The following is a 21,459-nucleotide window of genomic DNA, read 5'->3' on the forward strand; positions in this document are numbered from 1 at the left end:
TATTAAGGATGGGTCGCCTTTAGAGACCTGATCCACTAAGGACTGAAAATATCGTTGATCCTCGTTCAGATCATTACATCTGTCATTTTCATCAGTGTGACCATGATTGATTAAAAGTGTTCTCCAAAACACGTGAACACTCTCAGTACTGATCATTTGTTCCAGATCACAAGCTCGTTTCAGCTCGCATGCACATGGTATCTGATGCGATGTTCTCAATACACAACCGCAACGCACGTACACTTCATGGCTCAACCCTCTCATTCGCTCTAACTCTTCATTCAGCAACTGCAGACAGTAGTGAGAGACTTTGAATACAAGTTGGCTTAATGGGCGTCCGACGAAAGTGACTGTTTGACGAAGCTAGGACTGCTCAAGCATGTACCTGATACGAAGACAAAATTATTATTAGTTAGTGAAATGATACAACCATAAATGCAAATTCCTAAATTGCAGTAGAAGAAATTGCAAATACCTTATATTGGTTGCTTGTGATTCAATCTGCTTGTGAACCTTCTTCCATACCGTGTCAAGGGAGCCAGTTGCCGTATTGAGCCATTGCTTTAGACTAGCATGTTCGCTCTCCACTCGACAAGTAGTTGTGTTGCCAAAATGTAGGAACTCCTTTGTCCAAGCAACAACAAACTTCTCCTTATGCACCAACCATGTCGCCTCAACATACGAGATAATATTTTTGTACCTGCTCATCTTATCCTTCATCATCATAAGATTGGTCTCGTACTCCTCAATGGTTAATGATTGTAATATTGTTCTCCATCTGCCATTCTTGAATTTAGAGGCAAGGCCTTTATCTCCCAAAATTCTATACACCCGATCTTCCACATCCTTATTTATATGCCAAGTGCATAGCAAGTGCGCTGCTTGTGGAAAAACTTCTTGGATCGGCTTTAATAACCCAAGCTCCCTATCACTAACAACAACGGTCGGGTTAAGATCATCCCCAATCAAAATCTTCAGCCTTTGCAAAATCCAACGATAGCTCCCTTCGGTCTCGACTTTAACAATAGCATACGCTATCTTGAAGTTATTATTGCATGGCGTCATCCCCACAATCTCAACAAACGGCATTTTGTACTTGTTTATTTTGTACGTTGAATCAATGTCGATGTACCAGTGGTAAGTCCTGAACATATCAACTGACTCTGGATGTGCCATGAACACATGCGTTATCACACCTGAATCAGCCTATGTGTAATTGACATATTTGTTCTCCACAGCAATATGGTAGAATTGACTAGCCAGGTCTCTACCTTCAAACCCGTCCCTCCTCATTTTGTCCATGTAATTATATATGTGTTTAATTACTGAGTTGTCCTCTGGGTGTTTTTCTTTAACTGCTGCTAAAATAGCACAAGGCTTTGCTTAAGCTGAAGTCATATCACGCACAATTTGTTTAGATGCGATACTGAGTCCGCTCATTTGCCGACTTCCCTCTGGATACATACGCATTATATGGTTATGCATTCCAGTTAACCCAGCCTTAGCCTGTATCCCCCATGCAGAAAGGTCTGCATGTTGATAGGCTTTAATCTGAAATTTACAGCGGCACGCTTTAGTTTTACTTTTCCTAATTGCAGGATCTTCATCAATTTTCACAACACCTCTATATCGTTCACCCCGTGAACATCGCAACAGCTTCTGTTTTCCCCCATGTTTGTGCGAAGATATTACAATCTCAAACCCATTCTGAATAGCTATCTTTTTTGCCCAATCAATAGCATCCTGACTTGAGGGGAAAACGGTATCCGTTATGAAACGCGAACTATAATCAATGTTATCGGGGTTCCAATCTTCTATCGGTACCTGAATATATAAAAAATTGACATTAAAATTAAAAAAAATACTTTGGGGCTATTTCTCCCGTGCAAAAATAGTTCGGGGCAATTTCTGCCCAATTTTGCTTGAACGGGCAGGCTACCCATTTCACCATAGGTGGAAACGGGCAGCGCGTACTGCCCATTCTGTAGGTGGAACGGGCAGCGCGTACCACCCGTTCCATGGGTGGAGCGGGTGGCGCATACCACCCGTTCCATGGGTGGAGCGGGCGGCGCATACCACCCGTTCCGTAGGCCGAACGGGTAGTTCATCCGTTCGGCCTAGGGAATGGGTGGTATACGCCACCCGCCCAGGCATAAACCAAAAAAAAAAAAAAAAACGTAAATACCTAAATAACGTTTTTAATAATCGTAATATTACCTCGTGTTAGAACTCATTATCTTCGGGAATGCTTTGATCCATATTTGTAAAATCTGGGATTTGTGCTCGGAAGAGAAAAGTAGAGAGAGTTTTTAAGGTTTTGGGAAAAAAATGAAAAAGGCAATATGGTCAAAAGGGTGCGGTGAACCGGAATTTGGGGGCGGTATATAGCAATACACATATATTAATGGATACTCAATCTTACCTAATGTTTTTTTCTTAGATTGTAGTGTTGAAATGCTTGGATTATTTATAACATAAATATAAGATAATTGTCACTTATGAAAAATATTATGCTATATGGAATCATAGGCATGTTTGGTACCAACTGCTGGTGTTGTTTGTTGTTTGCTGTTACGGTTTACTGTTGCTGTTACGGTTGGTTGTTGCTATTGGAAAAAGCTGCTTTTTTAAAAAGTATGCTTTTGTAAAAAAACTTCTTTTCAATTATGAAAGAAAAACAGTAGACGTCTAACCGAACACTTAAAAGTCTCTATTTTGAAGTGAAAAAACAAACATAAGAAGAAAAGTGAGTCACCAAACACGCATAGAGTATCAAAGGGCATAAAAGTAAGCATTTATGCTATTAGGGGAAATGAAGTCATTAGAAGATTAAAAGCTTTTTAGAGAGAGGAGTTGTAGAAAATGGAGGAATGACATAAGGGTATTTTAGTAATTATAAAATTGGATAAAAAGTATTTTCATATTAGGTGGGTCAATTTTTGAGTTTTAGAGAGGTCAAATTAGTGATATGGCGTGTTAACATGTCACAATTACCGGTTGTACACTTGAATGAGAGGTCACCAAAAAAAAATATACAGATTTGTGTGCAGAATTAAAAATTGCATACTATATATGTAATTTATCAATATTTTTTTATTTATAAATGTAGTGTTATGTTTGTTTTATAAGCTATCCAACTCAACATTTTGACAACAAAACCACTAGATGAAAATATAAAAATGGTTTTATTATTTCCAAAACAATTATCACTAAACTTTAATTTCTCCAAATGTTGTAATTGGAGTTCATTTCAAATGTTAATCAATATTATACCAATAATGGGAGTTTATTCCAAATGGTAATAAATAATTTGTGCAATATTCTTTTAATTACTTCATTTAAGATTTTTTTATTTTGTATTCTAAAAGGTAATCTTTTTAAGTATTAAAAAATAATTTTTTAATTAATTAAGGCCTAATCGAAAATCATTTGGCTTCAGACCCTCTACTCTAAACTAATTTTAAACCAACACAGATATTATTACAGTCTATATCAAATAGTGACAATTTCTGATTTTAGGATAGAAAGAGAACTCAATTGATGATTTTTGCTTAATTCAGAGATCTGATTCATTAATTTAATAGTTTAGGGTCCTAATTGACTTTGAAACTTTAGTTTAGGGATGTAATGCCAAAAAATTAACAATGTTAGGGGGGAGGAGGGAGGGAATTGGTCACTTGAGAAAAGGTTAGGGATATAATTATTAAAATTTAAAGTATATGGATGTAATTGATTATTGATGTATAAGTAATGAGAAGATCGAGAAGAAGAATAGGGATATAATGAAACATGGTCCACACAGCATGTTGGACAGCAACACGTGATGTGGATCCAAGAACAGTAGTAAAGAAAAACAGCAAAAGCACCCACATATCATGTGAGACGTATGGCTATAAAAGGGAAGATTCCGCTTATTTTTTATTAATTCACATGGTTTGTGAATATCCCAACACATCGTGTGGCTTATCGAGTCGTAAGCCCACACGGCGTGTGACCTGATTTAACTAGAAAGCTCTTCCATTTTTGTTTTTGTCCTAATTATGAATTTCTCACCACCTATTTATAATTTATACCGTTAATCTATTTATTAATTTATCTCGTAACCATTTTATCTCCCAATAACTTAGCTTATCTTAGTAGTGTCTTAAGGCCTTTTATGTCTTTTATAGCCTAAGGTTTTTAAAGGTACATAAACCTTTCTTTTTGTAAATGATACATGGTTTTTCAATCTAAATCAAATTTTATCTTCATTGAAGGGTTAAGTTCAACCCGTTTGAGATTATTTCCTTCAAGCTCAAGCTTGAGAAGGGTATAATTCTTTATTAGTTTACGATTAAAACTATCATTTCGTGTTATCGAACCGATTGGTTCGACCGATCAGGTCGTGAATCAATCAGGTCTCCAGTCTGGATTATGTTGGTACTGTTTATTAATCTACAACAACCTAGCAAATTTAGGGTCAATCCGAACCCGCAATCCAACAGGGAGATGGGGTAACCCCAATTTTTTTTTAAAAATTAATTAAAAAAAGAGAAAAAGGTAAAACAATAAAATAAAAACTATTACTTTTGAAAAAAAAAATTGGATCTTAAGTTATACTATTATTTTTATAAATCCCTGACTTTTTCTTTCTGCCTAATACTGAAAACTTAACTTAGAAATACTAATAATTTGATGTCAAAATACAAGTTATTAGATTGAACCAAGTCAAATAAATCTGGTTTAGTGTTTAATTAGATTGTGAAAATGTTGATTTTTAATACAAAATTTTCAGAAATTATAAAAAAATATAGACAATGTCCATACATTAAAATATAAAAGTGATATACATAAAATATAATTCCCTAATAAAATAAAATAAAAAAAGTTAATATATAAACCTAGCAAATTCACTTGCTCATTAAGATGCATGTGAAAATTCATGTACAAACTAATATCATCATACATACGATCTATTTACAAAAAAAAATTAAAATTAAAAATATCGACCACTATAAATTTAATCTACGCATTACACGCATTCGGATCCCCAAACTAAAGTTTTGAAACCAATTAGGTCCTTAAATTATGCAAAAATCATTAATTGAGTCCACATTTTATCCTAAAATCAGAAACTGTGACTATTTGATATAGACTATAATAACCTATGTGTTGGTTTGAAATAGGTTTGGAGAATAGAGTTTCAAACTGTTCAATCGGATGATTTTCGATAAAGACTCAATTGATAATTTTTGTTTAATATGAAGACTAAATTGATATTTTTACTTAGTTCAAGAGTTTGATTGATTATTTTGATAGTTTAAGGTCATAATTGGTTTTGAAAGTTAGTTTGAGGAGCCAAATAAATTTTATGCTTTTAATCTAATATAATAAAAGTTAACAATTTTTTATTCAAACCATACAAAAATATGTCACATATTTAAGCATGATTTATAATAATTAATTTCCAACTTATAAAACTAACTTTTAATGATTTAAATTTAATGAATGCTTTTTATATAAAATTCATGTAATAATTTTCTATATATTTTTTTAATATAATATTTTTTATATAAAAAAAAAAGGTGCAATGTTAATTGGAGCAGGAAAAGAGTTGGATAGTGGCTTCATGTGAAGCCACTGTCCATTGCAGGAATCTTTTATTTTTTTTATTTTCATTACGGTGGTGTCCAATGCACTCCAATAGGTTGCTTTTTAATTATGATAGAAAAATAGTAAATAATTTCTAAATCGTGTCGTTTTTGGATTCGTGTAAAAAAAAGTAAATTCAAATTCAATCCAAAAATTTCGTGTCACAATCGTGTTAACCTTTTCGGATTAGTGTCATTTTCATATCGTGTTTTCAGTTTACATGTAGGGGGGTGTTTGTTTCAGCTTTTCGGATAAACGTTTATCGTTTATGTAGAAAATATAGCGTTTGGTTAGATTTATATAACAGTAGCATTTAGCGTTTGCTATGGAAATTGCGGTGTTTTGGAACTTTTTACGAAAAGTTCATTTTTTGAGTTTTTCATGAACAACTGTTTGTAGTTATTTGCTATTGACAAAATTATCTTTCTTATTTTCACATAATATGTTTTTTCTTTAATATTATTTATATTTCTATAACATCATTATCGAAAGAATAAGGTTTTATTGCGTTCAATAAAATTTTTGTTTTTATTTTTTATTTAGATTTTTTTATTAATTTGTGTAATACATTTTTTATTTTATAATTTTATTTATTGATTAATTTAAAACATGTATTCGATATTTTAAATACTAACAACAATGGTTCAATATAATTTTACAAAATTCTAATAATTAAACAGTTAATAACAAACAGATAACAGCAACAACAAACAACTTATACAACCGCAACAGCTATTAGCTAACATCTGAATCAGACAAACCCGTAATTTTGCTATGCATGTATATTACTTTTAAAAGTATAAGAAGATATGTAACTATTTTTAAATATTTTGTCATTTATAGATTAGTTTGTTAACGCTTACCATCAAAAAATCTGTTACTATCATTTTAGGAGGTCATGTAACGTGTTTATAACAATTTAGGAAGTTCGAATCATATTTGCAAGTAATAATTATAATTGGATAAATAATTATAAGGTCCATATGTTTTTACCTAATACACTACTTAGTCTCTGTGTTTTTAGAAATAATTATATAGTTCTCCAATTTTTGTTTTTGTTAACTCCTTAGCCCTTATGCTTGAGTCAATTGTCAAACTATATTAAATAAATTTTAAAATTCCAAAATTACCCTTTACTTTATATTTTAACAATAAAACATCTATTTTTCCTATTTTATATTTTTTTCTCTTTTTTCCTAAATAATCACAATCTCTCAAATATAAATTAATTGATTTATTATTTTTTATATAATTATAAAACTTTAATTTAATAACGTAAATTTTATTGACAAAAAAATGAATGAAAAATATTTCAAAAATTATTAAAATAGGAGTAAGACTATCATTTTAAAAAGTTTTTACAATTCTAATAAATTTTACAAATGAAAAAAATATATGATTTTTAAAAAAATTATAATAATATTTAATGTTAGTTTAAAGATATTATATTGAAAACTAATTACAATTTAAGAAAATTAATAATATATTTTTTTAAGTATATTAATTTCGGTGTATATGTAATTCAAAAACTTCATTAAAATTAATTAGATTAAATTTGAAACTAAAAGATACTTTTTTTTATGCATATAACTATGGACAATTTGGGACTTTCATTTATAAAAATGAATGCAAGGACTAAACAATTGATTAAGATAAAACTTAAGGACCTAATAATAATATGATGGACCTACTAGCGTGTTAAGTAAAAACATAAGGACCTTATAATTATTTGCCCATTATAATTTTATTACCTTTATTAATAAAGTGACATATAAAAACACGAGAAAATATAACAAAAATTCTAATGTTCGTGTCATTTCATGTTGTTTTCGGGTTAGCATATCAACTCTAATTCAATCCAAAGATTTGCGTATCAGTTTAATGTCAATCCAAAAATGACAAATTACCTACTAAGCTAAGAGCTCATTTGTTTTACATACTGTTTGATGTTGTTGTTTGTTGTTTCCTGTTACGGTTTGCTGTTTGCTGTTTGAAAATACTACTTTTCCAAAAAGCAGAGCTTTACTACCTTTATAAAAAAAACTACTTTTCAGCTACAAAATATAACAGATGTCTAACCAAATATCTTTTTATTCTCAAAATAAAAAGGCAAACAGAAGATCAAAAAGTAGCAATTAAATACCACCTAAATCTAAATACTAAAAAGATATCAAGTTGCTTTCATAATATAACTCAATTGATAATATTAAAAATTAGTCATTCTCCCACAAATGTAGTATAGAATTATAAAGCCCATAAAGCTATTAAATATGAGGAATTAATCTCTCTCTCTCAATATATATAAAATATTTTGTAATTTTATTTTATTTCACTTTATTAATACCAACGAATATATATCACTAACATATTTTAATAATACCATGTGTTTCCAATTATTATTTTTATGACCAAATTATTGTAGAAAAACATTATTATAAAGAAACATGCTATTTGTGGTAACCTATACTAATACCAAACTATAAAACAAAAATAATTTTAATATAATAATAATAATAATAATAATAAGGAGGAGGAGGAGGATGACGAGTTAAGTGATGTCATACGAATTAATACCGATATACATGTATTCTTATCCTAAACTAATAAAGATATTCGGGTTAACGGGAGCAGTCGGATTAAACTAAATAAGGATAATGTCCTTCCTGAGACATGTGGACTGATGGGAGGACAACTGGATCGGATCGGATTAGAACCCGCTAATCCCGTTCAGGATCAAAGAAACTCAAATCAGGTATAATACAAAGTACCTAAAATATATCCAATTGTCTTCTGATGAATCTAAGAATAACATCATTTGACGAATCTACCCCAGGACATCCTATAAATACGACCTATTGCAAGGTATATACACACATTTATTGTAATTACTCTCAATTTCTTAGTAATCTATCATATACTCTGCTAACTTAAGCATAAGTGTGGGCCGCTTATCAACAACCTCATGATGATCATCATTATGTCCTACCTCAGGCACCCGAAAGATCATCTTGGGAAATAAAGTACCAAGAAAACAGAACTAATCCAACATCCTCACTATAACCTAACACCTTTCATGGCACTAGTAACAACCTAATAACCTTCCTTCAAATAACCTTGGAGATCAATCGGCATATTGGCGAATGCTTGGGATCCATGAAACCTTCCAACTGATAAATTATGGATTGCATCACCAAGCAAGTCCTCTATACCATGAGTACCGTTTAGCAAGCAAGCCACAAACAAGCAAACAACTACGGTCGGTGAGCTACAAAACAAACTGATAGCAGCAAAGGAGGCCATTAGATTGGCAAAGAATCCAAGTTCCACATACTGCTCCACTAAGCGAAATACGAATCGAAGTTGTTCGCAGATGAGGAATCTATATCAAAAGTATCATAGGGAGGGCAAAGAATGAAGGACTCGCATGCGAAAACCGAGGCAATATATTCTTATCACTGTTCTCCTCCCATAGCAAGAGCAACTAAGAAAGATTCCTTGAAGGAAGTTTTTTCCCCATCATCTACCATGGAAAGATGAGGAGATGGGTAAACGCTCATCAAATAAAAAAAGCGCGCAAAATACTAAAGTTCTCCAAAATCACCAGTGCGTAAAAGCAAAACCCAATGATCCATAAGGATCGGCGAACAAGACATGGAAGCACGTCCTCCGACCGCACGGATAACTGTGAGCTAAAAGAACAGAAAATAAAATCCAGATAGATAAACACGAGCGTTGAACTCATTTTTGTGTTGTTTTGGAAAATCTTACATTTTGGTACAATTTTGAGCTTGTACAAAAATAAAAAATAAAAAATTGGAACTGTCCATTGAAAAAGATATGAACAAAGTATCAATAACTATTTTCCAATTAACATTTCCTTAACTATTTTGTCAAACAATCCATCAAGGAAAGGAAACATGTGTCCAGAACCTGGAATTTCATGATAACGAATCCAGGGAAGGCGTTGCACGATGTACCGCTGCAACGTAATAGGGATAGCACCATCTTCATCTCCTTGCCATAGATGAACAAAACCTTCACCATTTGGAAATGGATTCTCCATTTCCATAGGATCAAATTCCCAATTTCGAAATGCAACCGCGGCTTCACGGTGAATGGATTCAGCATCTCCTTGTTGTATTGCATGTCCCTGATGAGTTGAGGAGGCATAACTTGTTAAAATTAGCAATCACAATAAGCATATGAATTAGAGAGATTTTATTGTATGTCTGACGCATTACGTTATTTGTGCATCGTACTAATAATCTAATATTATATTACATCTTAGCTAATAAGATATTGAAAAATTAACGTTGTATAGTTTTTTTTGTTAACAATTTATATAAAGTTTCTAAAATACAAACACCTATAAAATAAACTTTAAACTTTAAATTATAAATTCTAAACTCTAAAATATACAACGTGTCACAAATGAGGATATTTGCCTCAAGTATAGTAAAATTTCTCAATGAAGACTACACCATTTTTTTAAAAGGCATTACACCCATTTGGACCCTCAAACTAAAGCTTTAAAGTCAATTAAGATCTTAAAATATCAAAATCATCAATCAGGTCTATGAACTATGCAAAAATCCTCAATTAAGCCTTCATCATATCCTAAAATCAGAAACTGTGACTCTTTGATATAGACTATAATAATCTATGTGCTGGTTCAAAATGAGTTTGGCACAGAAGGTCTGAAACCGTTCAACCGAATGAATTTCAATGAGGCTTCAATTGATAATTTTTACTCAATTCAGTGACCTGATTGATGATTTTGATAGTTTAAGGTCCTAAGTTTGGGTGAGACAAATGAATATTATGTCTTTTTAAAGGCATTACATCCATTTGGGTCCTCAAACTAAAGCTTTAAAATCAATTAGACTTCAAAATATTAAAATCATCAATCAGGAAAGCATGTCCTAAAATCAGAAACTATGATTATTTGATATAGACTATAATCACTACAAGAAAATGCTCGATCACCGACGGATTCTGCCGATGGAAATTTTTCCGTCGGAGATACCGACGGAAGACGACAAAAATTAAGTGTCGGTCATCACCGACGCACTACACATTTTTAGAATGTATCGGTAAATACTGGCGGGATTTTTCCCGCCTCCATCACCGACAAATTGTATAGGAGATTAAAACTATCCTTAATATCACCAACAAAAGTTGAGTATAGACCTACAAATTTGTGTCGGTGATTATGAAATTAAAAAAAATAAATTATTAATTAACCTACACTAGTCATCAAATTTTTTAACAAAAAATAAGAAGAAAAAAATATATAAAGAGATACGGATCTTAAAAAAAAGTGGATTGAGCCTAATCTAAATTTAAATGATTATTAATAACAAATACTGGTCATCAAAAATTTCAACAAAAAAAAAAAGAAAATTAAAAAATAAATATATAAGGAGATGTGGATGTAGCCCTAATTTTTATCTCTTCCTCTCCCCTAATTTCTTCCTCTCTTCTCTTTCACCCAATCGAAACCTTTTGGAAGAACGGCGCCGCAACGCTTGTTTCTTCCATTGACACTGGCGCCGCGGCGCTTTTACCTCCCATCCCCCACCCTATTGTCTTCTACGCACTGCTCTGGTTCACTCCTCCAACTCCTCGCTGCTCCCAAAATTTGTCTTGCCTTCAATCTCCTCTTTTCAGGTACCGATCTCACACTCCATTGCGCTTCCTTTTAGTTTGATGTTTGTTATGGTTATTGCATGGTTGTGATTTTGTTGGTTGTGGTTGCTGTTGTCTCCTCTTTTCTCGGTTTTTTTGTTTTGGTTTCTAGGTTTTGGGTTTTGGTTTCCAGGTTGTTGTAGGGGTGTTGTTTCAATGTTGAGGCATCATGTTTTGTTATGATATTTTGAAATTACGGAAGCAGGAACATCTGTAAATTATGAATTGTTGATTATCCATACTCAGAAAAGATAATAATATTATCACTGATCTTGTTGGTTTTTCTTTGAATTAAAGATGTGTTTTTTTGTGTTGTGAAAAAACAAAACCATTTTCTATGTATGCTCCTTCCTTTTGCTCTCTTATCTTGCCTGTTTATTAAAATGAGAAGCAAAGGAAGGGGCTACATTTGTTAGTGTGGACTAAAGGAAATTTACATTATTAGTTGCAGTTGGGACCTTGTTACGAGTCATAAAATTATGCTTGCTGAGGTTTTCTAATTTGAGACATCTAGATGTGCTTCTTTCAATCATCATATCCTCAAATTACACACAGTCATAGGTAAAAATGAAGATTGTCAACATTCGGAATTCTGAAACCTAAAAAGTAAGCCAAGTTATATATTGAGATTGTTTATTTTCAGTAGACAGGTTAGACCCTCATGAAACAACAATTAGTGCAATGGTCCATTAAGGGTAAAAAGCCATAGTAGTGGGAAGTGGCAATAACAGATTCATGTCCTTTTTCCTTGAGTTTCTTATTGTTTGTTTTTCATATCATAAGTGGGTTTGTATTTTTCAGGTTTTTTAAACAAGAAGCTACTTTTTTTTCTCTTGATTTTTATTGGTTTACTTATTCTTCGTATGATTCACTATTTGATTAAGTTAATTGTGTGACCAGAGAAATAATTGCTTTCATTTAATATGGGAGTAGTGGTTAATTGTTCTCTGTCCCTGCAAAAAGAGCTTAAACTTGACAGAGTAAGCATTGTTCTGCAATTTAATTGATGCGTCTTTTATAGTTTCCTATCTCATTTATAACTCCCATTTAGTCCTTCTTACATATGTTAACATTTGCGTATATAATAACGTAAAATGTTTTTGTCACATATAATGTTGTTGGTCCAATTGTAGTATCTAATTTCTATCGTTTTTTGCAGGTTGCTATTGATTCTGAGTAAAGCTTTCAAATAAGATAAAAGAAAAAAATAACTCTAATAATGTTCTGAAGAGTGTTTTCTCACTTCTGAATGAAGTGTTTCAATGCTATTCCACAATATGTACTGTGTGCAAGGTGAGCATTATGCAATCCGTCCCTGTTTTATTTTCAATTGCATTACTATTCCATCTTAGGTAGGCTGTTCATATTTATTTGATACACAACTTCAAGCATTAATTAAAGATTAACTGGACATACTCTACTTGTACGATAATTAAAAAATAATAATATAGTGAAAGCAACATCACTTCATGAGATTATAAAGCAATCTTTGACTAAATAAATAATAATAGTCTCTGATGGGCCAAGAAAAGGCTTTATAGGAATTTGGCATTGGCAAGAACATTAATTAAATATATTTTATGATTGTTGATGGCATGTTAGTGCAATAAATTTTAATAATGAGCACCAAATTAATTTCTTTTGAATAATAATGTTTAATTGTTATGTTCTGTTTTTGGCTATTTACAGGGCTGTTTGTGTTGTTTCATGTCTCTGCTTAGTGTATATGTAATCTTTGCACATTTATCTGGCATTTTTAGGCCTAATACTGGAAGAATATCATACGTCGAAACTGTCTACCCTGTTTTTAGGTGCTGCTCAAATATACTAATATTCTTTTTTTAAATACGAATAAACAGTTAATGTAGAAAAGGTAAAATTTTATCTTGTAAAAAAGGTAAAATTTTATCTTCAACATTTTTAACATAAAGCAGATAGTCCGTTTGGATTACAAAAAAAACCGGAGGTTCATTGCTATTCACTGAATTTCTCAAGTATTCAACTTGTTCCTTGCGCACCTGAAGGTTTAAAATGGGCTTTATGCCAAGTTTTTGTATAGCAACCAGAAATCGTTACTGAAGCTTATTGATTTCTGACTAATTATTGTCCAAATATGTTTTGCTAGCAGTTTCAGAGTTATCATGGGATTTTAGCAGCCGCTACCATATTATTGTGGTATATGCCTTTATTTCCTTGTCCTTCTTCTCTTTTCTGCACAGAACTTAGGTATCTTTACAGTCGAAATGACAAGAGATGCTTGTGGTGGATTTGAATATTGCAATTTGGGAAGAAATTGAAGTTCTGAGAGGTAAATCTCCATTGTATGTTCTAGTTAGGACATTTTTTGGCTGGTTGCATATTGCTACTTCTATATAACTTAAAGCACAATGTGATTCTGGAGCATAGGCACAAGGCACTTACGCAGACCATGTTTACTTCAATTTCATAGGTGTACAGAGATCCACTTGTACATCTCCAAGATGGGAGTTATTGGGGAAATGTCTAACCCAAGTGGCATGCTTATTTTTTTTTATTTTTAGGTCCAGTGTTTGGAGTCATACAACTGCACATGTTAACTATGAGAATATGATTTATTGTAAATATGAGAGTATGATTTCTTGTAGAAGTTTTTCTGCAGATAACTATGTTATATTTGACTTTCTATGGAATTGTTGAAACATTTAAACAAATAATATATGTCCTCATTACTATATATATATATATATATATAAATGATTATTGTTTAACCAAAGCTAGAGAGTTCCCTTCAATCCAAATTAATTCAGTAATAATAAAATATAAAAATAATTTTGAAAACAATTCACAATTACCGATGTAAATTCCGACGGAATTTCTGTCGGTACATTATTTGAATAAATATTCTAAAAAATACATCACCAACATATATGGGTCGGTAATGATGTTGGTGAGACCGACACAAATCACCAACTAAAATTAGGTCGGAAACACTACACATATCACCGACACCATTGTGTCAGTGATATCCCCGACCCAGCCAAAAATCTGTCGCAACCGGTTACCTAGGAGGTCAACGCCGACACATCCTTTTCCGTCGGTTTTCCGTCGGTGATGATGATTACCGACACATTTTTGGTTATCACCGACAGATTTTTCCGTCGTGATAGCGTTTTTTCTTGTAGTGAATAATTTCTGTATTGGTTCAAAATGAGTTTGGTGTAAAGGGTCTGAAACTGCTCAACCGAATGAATTTTAATAAAGTTTTAATTGATGATTTTTACTTAATTCAGAGTCCTGATGGATTATTTTAACACAAATGAATATTATGCTTTTTAAATGACCAAATAGCACAAGTGATATAATTGAATAATAACTTTGTCAAAATATCTTATCTTCCAAGTGAAAGATGTGGGAAGAGGGGTCAAATTTTGGTATCAATTTAGTCTTTTAGTTTGGTATTCTTTTGACAAAATAATATAATACGTGTCAACACCATAAAAATTGAAACATTTTCAAAAATCACTAATTATATGTTTGCCCATACCATACCATGTTACTTTTTTTGACTAACTTGTTAAAAAAAACCATATTGTTTGATTGTTTATGGATCCAACATTTGATTTTTCATTTTAATACGAGAGTTTAGCGGTTAGTCAATAACTATTTATTGTTATTGTTAGTTATTTACTATTGTAGCAAACTGTTTATTGTTGCTTTTAACTGTTTGTTATTAGTTATCTAATTCATAATTTTGGTAAAATTATACAGAACGGTTGATGTAAGTATGTAAAAATATGTTTTAAATTAATCAACAAATAAATTATTATTTTTTGATTTTTTTTGATAGAAATTAGGACGAGACAGAACTAGGGTGAGGTGAGCACTCATGGCCCAAAAACTGTCAAACCCGCAATATATTGATAAAAGAAAAAAAAATGAGTGTTTAAATAAGAGAAGAGGAAGAAGAACAAACAAAAAGAATAGGGGAGGAGAAAAGTTTAGGAAATCAATAAATAAATTATAAAATAAAATGTATTACACAAATTAATAATAAATAATTTAAAGTAAAATTTTATTAAATAGAGAAAAAGTATGTTCTTTCGACAATAATATTATAAAGCCAGAAATAATGTTAAAGAAGAAACATATTTTGTGCAAATAAGAAAGATAAATTTATCAATATTAAATAAACAACTGTTCATGAAAAGTTTCAAAAAAAACTTTTCGTGAACACCTCCAAAACACATTTGTTTTTATAAAAAAAAATAAATTAAATGCTGCTGTTTTCCAAGCCTAACTAAACATTATTTCTGCGGTTTGTAATAAAACGATAAATGTTGTTGCAAAAAACTGAAACAAACACCCCCTTAATCTTTTATTTATTATGATATTATGTTTTTAGTGACTAGAAAAATCAGATTTGAACATAAAATTTGAACGAGACATTATGTAAATGCCTTATTTAGAATTTTAAAAAATATAATTTTAGATAATAAAAAATGAATAATCACTTTTAATCGAATTAGATATTCACACCAAACTAATTTAGTAAATAACAACTTAATATAATAATTTTTTTATCAATGATTTATTACGGTGAAAATAAAAGATTAGGAACTCAATCCATCAAATCCAAAATTATTAAGTTCTATTTTTTTATCTGATTTCTCGATTAAAGACTCGGAACACCCTTTACCCTTTAGATGGATAGTTTTTTGCATTTATTGACAACTAATTTATTAACTAGCAACATCTATTTAATTGATGGGCCTAGAGGTTCTAGAAGAAGTTGACCAAAGAACAACACCACATGAACAAGTGGTAATGGTCCTTATTGACAGTGGGTTGTGATATTTTAAGTGTTTTGTACAAAACTTAAGTGTCTGGCTAGTAAAATGAAAAATTTAATTATTAAAAATAAAGTAAAAATGTTTTTTTTTTCAATTTTTTTAAATAAAATCACTAATTTTAACTTTATAATCAAGGATAAGGGGTAAAAATATCCTTAATATTTAAAGTCAGGAGCAATTTTATTCTTAACGTTTAAAATGATTTAATTTTACCTATAACCTTGGCAGCTAAGAGCAACTTTATTCCTAACGTTGTCAAGTTGGATCAATTTTAGACATAATTCATCAAACTTTTTTCTCGGTAATGAATGTTATCACTATTTTATTATTTATTAGTGACATATCATAAATATATGATTAGACGCGGAAAAAATTAAAAAATATAATGTCTATTTTACAAGTTGAACAAAAAAAAATTCAAAATATTTCGCTGAGTTAATAAATATTAACCTCCAATTCTATTATTAAATCATGAAAAATATAAATTTTTTTATTGTTATGCAATTGGTGCAGAATAAGGAACAAACTATCTGTGTTTTATAATAATATCTGAAATTTACCCAACTTGTCAACGTTAGGGGTAAAATTGCACCATTTTAGACGTTAGAAATAAAATTACTACTGACTGTAAATATTAAGGGTATTTTTAAACCTTATCCTATAATCAATATCTTCAAACAAATTATGTAAAATATATAATAAAGCTAATTCATTTATTTTATTTTATTTTTGTAATATGATAAATTGTAAATATACTTTAAGTAATTTTATAATAATGTCATAAGAATCTTTTTAGTGCCTCAACTATTTAGAGTATGTTTGGTCCAGCTGTTAGCTCATAATCGTTACAGTAAGCTCGATAGTAGCTACTTGTTGTTATCTAATTGATAATTAGTGTTTGTAAACTTTTAAATGCACAAAGATGAATAAAAAAACTTATTTTCAAGGGTGATTTTGTTAAAAAACACAACAACTAAAAAAACGTTTTGTAAAAAGCTCCAAAACAACTACTTTTGTGCAAGATACTTAATTATATTTTTTTATTTAATTTTGTAAAACAAATTAGACCCAAAAATATAATTTTTAGATTCTAAAACTCTAAAATAAAAAATATATAACATGACATCAAACTATTTGTGCATCACACTTGCTTGTTTACGTTAAGTGTATAGTATAAGGGCAAACAGAAGATTACCAGATTTGAGAAATAGAAGGTGCAATCTCTTTGTCTTGCTTGGAAAGAATAGGGGTATTTGCTATAATAGAAAAAATAGAAAACCACTTTTGAGTATTCCACCAATACGATAGTCAAGGAGTATAATACCAAACTCGATACGCCCATCTGTCTCGTGCCATCATTTGGATCCAGGCTCCAGTCGATAAATTAGCAGGAAAACTAGACCACCAGTAGTTAATAACTGGAGCTAATAACGTTACCCCTGCTAACCTGTTCAATGTGTACAAAATAAATTCGTTAAAAATCCGTGATAATTCGTTGCAAACAATAAGAAACAACATTTTGTATAGTTGAGTTATATTATACCTGTGAGGAATGTACTTAAGGCAGCTCCAGGCGAACCCACCACCCATCGAATACCCAATTATGTAGAACTTGAATCCAAGTTCTAATTGATCTGCAAGCTCTTCTACATCTGAAGTTAAGCTTTTCAATGTTCGACTTGGATGAGGATCACTCTCTCCATGACCCGGTCTATCAAAGTTCCCAATGTAGATTCCTAATTCTTCAATAAGGTTCTGAAAGAGACCCACCATTAAATCACGTGATACTCATAAAAATCAGTAGCAGAACTAGAATTAAATACTATATATATGTTAAAATTTACAATCTTTTTGTCGACGGATAATTTCATCTCATGGGTTAATATGGATGAAAATATGTTAAAAATTACAAAAAAAAAAAAAATCAAACAGGTAATTTTGTCTTAAATTTCATACATTGATATCGAGTGATGAATAGAACAAATTACTGAAAATTAGACATTTAGTACCTGTGAAAGGTCATTATCAAAAACAGGATCGTGCCTACAAGAACCAAAAGGATAGAGATAAATGATTTTATATTTGGTTGTATCTTTTAAGATACCACGTTCTTTATAAGCTAGATGCCTCCCATCTTTGAGCTTTAGCCGTGATCCTATAATAGGTGGACCACCTGGAGAGCCAGGTAATTTGTTTGGAGGAGGTTGTATCGATTGATAACCCCATGCCAAAATTCCCACAGTGAAAACCAATAACACTTTTGAAAAGATCCCTGCAAATATCATGCTCAAAGTTAACACTGACACGTAATGTTGTTGAAGAGAAAAAGAAGCAAGAAATCTATAAAACAACATTTGAGTGTAGGTCTTGTTTTGCTTTTTGTTCTTTTATATCGTTTTACTCTACAAAGTAGATTTAAATGTGTCCGGTTAAGATTGAAAAACGGTTATATAGTTATTTCATAAGAAAAATTAGTTAATATCTACACGTTACCAATAACAACCAACATTAAAAAAAAAAAAAAACAGCACACTAAAGAGTAGTATGATATATAATGTAAAAACTAGTCTTAAATATTTTTGGAATCTATGTTAAATATAAAAATTTAATATTTTAAATATACATAACTTTAATACTTTTTATATAAAAACAATGGCCTGATATATCCTAGTCTCTCAAGTTGTCCAAAAACTGCAATTGGCTCACTGAATTTCAAAATGTTACAACTAATCCCTCAACTTTCTTATTTAGAACAAATAACTCCTTAAGTTGCTTATTTGCAACAAATAAACCTAAATATAAAAAAATATTCAACAAAATATTCAAGATTGTAAAAGATGCTAGGTGCTAGTCGGACGAACAGAGCTCTTATTGATTAATCGAGAATTAATCGGGATTAATCGGATTTGTATTTTTTGTATTTATTTATTTTTTATTAAATAAAGTATTATATAATACTATTAATATAAGAATTATACTATGTAAAAATTATAATATGAAATATTTAGGAAAGAAAAACATACATATTTTAATATTATTTACATTAATATCCTTAAAATAAATAAATAGATCAATAAAATAACACTTATAGCAAAATGTGTCAAAAAAAAATAAAGTTAATATTCTTAAAAAATACATTTGATAGTTTAAGGGTTTTTTTTAGGTTTTTGTTATTTAATATTTTATTTAAAATTTTAAAAAAAATGACATGAAATTTAAGGGCCAATTTTTTCAAAAGGACTGCCTAGGAGCCGCGTGGGACCACCTAAGAGCCGTCTAGGACTGCTTAGAAGGCCAAAAATCAGTCAACCGATTTATGCCGTCCGACTAGTGGAAATTGGGACGGTGTTCTAAAAATCTCTGCCAAGGCGACCGCCTTGGCCGATTTTTAGAACACTGATAATATTACATAAGAAATAAAAGATTTCTAAAATACCGATTGTTACATCTAAATAATCTATTGATACATTAACAAAAGGACAAAAAACCCAAAATCACAAATATTAACATATTTGAGGAGTTATTTGTTCCAAATAAACAAGTTGATAGAATTATGTGTAATATTTTTCGGGAGTCCGTTACAATTTTTAGACAGCTTAATGTGGCTGGAGATATATTAAACCTAAAAAAATTGATTTGGACTAATACAACAAGTCTTCTCAATTTTGAGGCGCTGTGTAGCAAGATTTATTGCACACCTAGTTAATAGGGACTAATATTAAGACCATATCCAGTAACAACCAATCATTAGGGAAGTTGTGACCAAAATAAGTTTATAACTTATTCTAGTAACAAACAGTGAAAACTTCCTTAAAATCCAAATTTTAAATATTTATATGCCACAAAGGAGTTAGGGGTGTAACATCTGACACGTGGTTTACACGTAGGGGCGGATGTAGGGAGTCAAATGGGCATTTGCCCCCCTTCATCCCATTAAAAAAAAAATTAGTCAAAAAATAAGGGTTAAAGTGCAAAAATACCCCTAATGTTTTGGGTCAGGAGCAATTTTATCCCTAACGTTTAAAATGGTACAATTTTATCCCTAATGTTGGAAGCCAAGAGTCTTTTTACCCCCTAACGTTGATAAATTTGGTCAATTTGAGAAATAATTCATCAAACTGTCTTCTCAGTCATGAATAATTATCAACGTTAGGGGTAAAATTGGTGCAAAATTACAAAATTGATATGCAATTGGTGCAAAATAAAGAAAAAAATGACTGTATTTTATAATAGTATCTGAAATTGATCCAATTTATCAACGTTAGGGATAAAATTGTTCTTGGCTACAAACATTAGGGGTAAAATTGCACCATTTTAGATGTTATGGGTAAAATTGCACCCGACCCAAAACGTTAGGGATATTTGATGCGTAACAACCCGAGAATCCCGGAAATGGATGATTACGAGTCGGAAACATTATAATTTACGTTTTTTATCAAAAAAATCATGAAAATAATGCATGACAATTGAACGGTTTTGCATTTTTCGTCACCAAAAATTGAACAATTTTACATTTTTTGTTATAAAAAATTGAACAATTTTACATTTTTTATCTAAAAAATTTTTACGTAGAATTTTGCCCTCCCCCTCAAATCCTGGATTCGCCACTGCTTACATGTGCCAGATCCGACGCGTTATACCCTTTATAACCATAAGAATATGCTTTTAAAAAATGATAAAGATCTCTTTTAGTCCGCGGAAAATTATAATTTCAGTCTCTATTTATAATCAATAGTTTTTTTTTACCCATATAATTTTAAATAACAACTTTCTTCTAGTGGCATATTACTAAACTTTGTTATTAAAGTCTTTAATGTCACAATATTGTTAGATGTTCTAAGTAGATATTGACTATAGCTGGTGAAAAGAGTTTTGGCGTAAAATTACAAGTTTGGTCTAAATTTAGAAGTTTGACTTGTTTTTATTTGCCAAGTTGCACAATTAAATAGTCACTGGTCATTAACAATCAATTAAGTTTTACCGAACATGTTTATATAAACAGCTAGATAAAAAGGTAATAATCTAATTAAGGGGTTGTTTGGTTATTCCGTTTTCTTCATCTTGTTTGTTTTTTCACTTTAAAATGAAGAGTTTTAAGTGTTGGTCAGACACATTCTATTTGTCTTTTATAGCTGAAAAGTAGCTGTTCATAAAAGCAAGAAATCACTACTTATTGAAAAAACAGTTTTTTCCAACAGCAAGCTGCCGATAAATCAAACAGACCCTAAGTTAACTCCTAACCTCCAAACTCTATTTGTATCTCATTCTTTGGCCATGTTTGTCAAATAGTGTTAACTGATTAACTTTTTTA

General features: G+C 30.8%; 1 long non-coding RNA gene and 1 pseudogene across 2 annotated transcripts; one reads left to right on the top strand and one right to left on the bottom strand.

The window, feature by feature from the left end:
- Nucleotides 1-9,487: 9,487 nt before the first annotated feature.
- Nucleotides 9,488-18,433, bottom strand: LOC136208194 (uncharacterized; annotated as a pseudogene).
- LOC136209411 (uncharacterized) lies at nt 11,101-14,386 on the top strand. 2 transcript variants are annotated; one of them, XR_010677528.1, is made up of 4 exons: nt 11,101-11,301; nt 12,220-12,299; nt 12,479-12,612; nt 13,448-14,386. It is a non-coding gene; the product is annotated as an uncharacterized lncRNA (long non-coding RNA). The 2 variants fall into 2 exon arrangements; XR_010677527.1 differs by lacking the exon at nt 12,220-12,299 and having other exon boundaries at nt 13,448-14,037.
- Nucleotides 18,434-21,459: the final 3,026 nt, after the last annotated feature.

This window comes from Euphorbia lathyris, chromosome 10, assembly GCF_963576675.1.
Source record: "Euphorbia lathyris chromosome 10, ddEupLath1.1, whole genome shotgun sequence".
In the NCBI taxonomy this organism is placed as follows: domain Eukaryota; kingdom Viridiplantae; phylum Streptophyta; class Magnoliopsida; order Malpighiales; family Euphorbiaceae; genus Euphorbia; species Euphorbia lathyris.